Here is a 4,165-nt window from a genome sequence, read left to right as displayed (position 1 = left end):
TTTACCAAAAAAAGGGGCTACTGGGTGCTGGGCAGGCAAAACCAACAGATGCCACTATACTAGGTCACTACCTTTGATGAATATTTGGGAGGAATTAGTAGCAGTGATAGGAGGAGGCAACAAATCTCTCTTAAGACCCATTAATTACTTGAATTTTTATTAAATGTCTTCTCCTACAGTTCTATGAAATCAATAAAGACATTGTATTGAATTCGAAATACAAACTTCATTACCCTCAAAGTGTTTTTACATACATAGCAAATATTCTTTGGATACAAAAAAACTACTAATTGGTTTTTTAGAGGGGAGAGATGCCAATTTCATTATATTAAACACAAATACAAACACATATATAATTACACATGAACAGATTTCTATGGTAAAAATATTCAATTGATTGCAGTACACTGAGCTCCATAGAGAGAGTGCTGGGGCAAGTGAGAGCCAGATGGGCACTGGGCAACTCCGTGCCTTGTTGAAGAAAGATAACTAAACATGGGCAAAGTAGATCCTAAGAAGCCAAGAGGCAAAATGTCATCATATGTGTTCTTTGTGCCAACTTGTCAGGAAGAGCACAAGAAAGAGGACCCAGATGCCTCAGTCAGCTCCTCAGAGTTTTCTGAGAAGTGCTCAGAGAGGTGAAAGACTACTTCTGCTAAAGCAAAAGGAAAATTGGAAGACATGACAAAGGTGGGTAAAGCCCATTATGAAAGACAAATGAAAACTTAGATCCCTTCTATAGGGGAGACAAAAAAGAAGTTCAAGGTTCCGAATACACCCAAGAGGCCTTCTTCAGCCTTTTTCTTGTTCTGTTCTGAGTATCACCAAAAATCAAAGGAGAACATCCTGGCCTAAACATTGGTGATGTTGCAAAGATGCTGGGAGAGATGTGGAATGGCACTGCCGCAGATGACTAGCAGCCTTATACAAAGAACGCTGCGAAACTCAAGGAAAAATGTGAAAAAATACTGCTACATACCGAGCTAAAGGAAAGCCAGATGCAGCAAAAAGGGAGTTGTCAAGGCTGAAAAAAGCAAGAAAAAGAAGAAAGAGGAGGACAAGAAGATGATGAAGAAGATGATGATGCATAAGTTAATGGTAGCACGTTTTTTTTTCTTGTCTATAAAGCATTTAACCTCCCTGTACACAATTCACTCCTTTTAAAGAAAAAAATTGAAATGTAAGTTTGTGTAAGATGTTTTTAAACTGTACAGTGTCTTTTTTTGTATAGTTAACACACCACCAAATGTGTCTTTAGATAGCCCTGTCCTGGTGGTAATTTCAGTAGGCACTAACCTTGCTTGGTACAGTATGGGGGTATAGCTTGACGAATTTTCCCAAAATAAACATGTACCTAGCACACAGATCAAGAAACAGGATAATTTCAGCACCCTAGAAACCCCGTAGAAACCACTCTCATTCAACGTAATCACTATTATGACTTCCAAGGCCATATATTTGTTTTGCCTGATTTTGAAAATTACCTTAAATTGAATAATTATCATATGTGATTTTGGGGGAGGTCTGGGTTCATTCATTCAACATTATATTTATGACATTCATCCAGTGTGTAGTTGTAGTTTGTTCATTCTCATTGTTGTATAATATTCCATTGCTTAAATGTATCACAAATATCCATTCTACTCTTGGTGGACATGTGGATTTTTACAGTTTGGGGTATTACAAATAATGTTGATATGAATATTTTTGTATATTTCTTCTCGTGAAGTTTCAGGGCTATTACAATGATGCTACTTATTAACGTTCTTGTCCACTTCTTCTGGTGAAAAAAATATATATGTATTCATAGGTATGTATACAACAGAAATGCTTATATATACACATTAGTGTGTGTACACAAATATATATATTTGTATGTATGTATGAGGTTGGTGCAAAAGTAATTGCTGTTTTTGCCATTAAAAACAGCAATTACTTTTGCACCAAGTTTATACACACATATTTATATCTTGTCCACTTTTGGTGAGCATATGTATGTATGAGGGTGATGAACATATATATAGATAAGATGAGCATATATACATGAGGAAGATGAGTATATGTATAGTTTGGTGAACATATATATATATATTCACCAAAAGAAGATATATACATAAACATTCCTGTTGTATATATATACCTAAGTGTGGGCTTGCTGGATGGTAACATGCTCCATTACAATGCTCAACACTTTTCCTAAATAGTTGTACCAATATACATTCCCAAAAGCGTGGAAGATTTCCAGCTGCTCCATATTCCTGCCAATACTTGGTTCATTATTTTTTCACTTTAATCACTTTGCTAAATGTGACATTGTCCAGTAATTTTGGAGGAATTTAAAAATCCTGTGAGTGGAGGAGATAGAAGTTGTAATATCACTCTACATTGATTAAAGTTGTAATATGGTGATCTAGAGTTTTATGGGATTCATAAAATAACTTCTTAAAAATAAAAACACTTAGAGATGGAAGAAATCTGTTATTTTCTGACTCCCAACAAGTTACTGTCTTCCTGGGAGAGGGATTAATTCTGTTCGTGTTATCCAATGTAATGAAGAATCCTGTCAGGTTGGTTAGGATACCCAGCTGATTTGAACCCTACCTCCTCTTTATATTTAAATCCCAATATTTGGTAAAGTCAAGTCTATAAGGTTTTAAGATGTTATTTCTGATACTTTATGCAATTTAAATATTACTGCTTTTAGCTAGAATAGAGTCTGCAAATTTATGGCACAGATTCTTACCATTCCCCATCTCCATCAGGCACGTAACAGGCTATGTGAATCACAGAAGCCTTTCCCACTGATTTCTATGAGGTCTCAGGGTTGTTTTATTCCTCAGTATAATGCTCCACAAAATCACACTGTTGGTTAGAAGTGTCATGGAAGATTCAAACACTTTTGCCTCCTGTACCTCAAGGTACAAGGTAACTTTAGCTGAATCTTACAATCTTCCCAAGTATTATTGTTGGTTGTCCCTGTATGAGACTGATTGAAATTTGAGAGGCCAAGGTGGGCAGATCACCTGAGGTCGGGAGTTCAAGACCAGCCTGACCAACATGGAGAAACCCCATCTCTACTAAAAATACAAAATTAGCCAGGCATGGTGGTGCATGCCTGTAATCCCAGCTACTTGGGAGGCTGAGGAAAGAGAATTGCTTGAACCTGGGAGGCAGAGGTTGCAGTGAGCCGAGATCGCACCATTGTACTCCAGCCTGGACAATAAGAGCAAAACTCCATCTCAAGAAAAAAAAAAAGCTATAATTTAAATCTATTATGTTGTCATACTAACTGAGGAGCTGGTTTACTTGTAGTTTAAGTTTAATTCTGTTTACTTTTAAAATTTTCTTCTTCCTTTATATATATATTTTTTAATCTTTTATTTTCATTTGGACTAGGGAAAATTCTGAGAAGATTGCTGTAGCTTCATAGGTCAAAGTAATTTAGGGGAAGTGGGTAACAGAGGAGGAAAGATGATACAAATGGATTAAGCATGAATAGGCCAGGCACAGTGGCTCACGCCTGTAATCCCAGCACTTTGGGAAGCCGAGGCAGGTGGATCATTTGAGGTCAGGAATTCGAGACCAGCCTGGCCAACATGGTGAAACCCCATCTTTACTAAAAATACAAAAAATAGCTGGGCATGGTGGCAGGCACCTGTAATCCCAGCTACTCTGGAGGCTGAGGCAGGAGAATCATTTGAACACAGAAAGTGGAGGTCGCAGTGAGCCGAGATCGCACCATTACACTCCAGCCTGGGTGACAGGGTGAGACTTCATTTCGGAAAAAAAAAAAAAAAAAGCATGAATCCTGACAATTTAGGGGCTGGCTGGAGAGTATGTAGCTTTAAAGGTCTGTAAGGTTCTGGAATGTGTTTGGTTATGGTATGATATAGATTGACAATAGCATGTTGCTTGAAATTCAAATTAAAAAAATATGGCAGTGAATTAAAGCTAGGGGTTTTCAAAGAAGAAAGTTAAAGAATGAGTTACTTCTTTAAAAATGTTTGGCCATGCTAAGACAACAAAGGTGATGATTAAAATCTAAGGTAAAAGATAATTAAAACCTGAGGGAGAAACAGAAAGGAAGGAAGGATGGATAGGTAGGTAAGAGTTTGGCAGTGGTGGATGAAACCAGAGATCTAAGGAAAAGGAAGCCAGGAGATAA

General features: G+C 37.2%; 1 pseudogene; it reads left to right on the top strand.

Annotated features, from left to right (window-relative positions):
• Positions 1-495: 495 nt before the first annotated feature.
• LOC116476513 (high mobility group protein B1-like) lies at positions 496-1,052 on the top strand (annotated as a pseudogene).
• Positions 1,053-4,165: the final 3,113 nt, after the last annotated feature.

The sequence above is a fragment of the Hylobates moloch genome, unplaced genomic scaffold (assembly GCF_009828535.3).
Source record: "Hylobates moloch isolate HMO894 unplaced genomic scaffold, HMol_V3 SCAFFOLD_2, whole genome shotgun sequence".
Classification (NCBI taxonomy): domain Eukaryota; kingdom Metazoa; phylum Chordata; class Mammalia; order Primates; family Hylobatidae; genus Hylobates; species Hylobates moloch.
The sequence above is the reverse complement of the archived record's forward strand: the minus strand, read 5'-3'. Positions and strand labels throughout refer to the sequence as shown.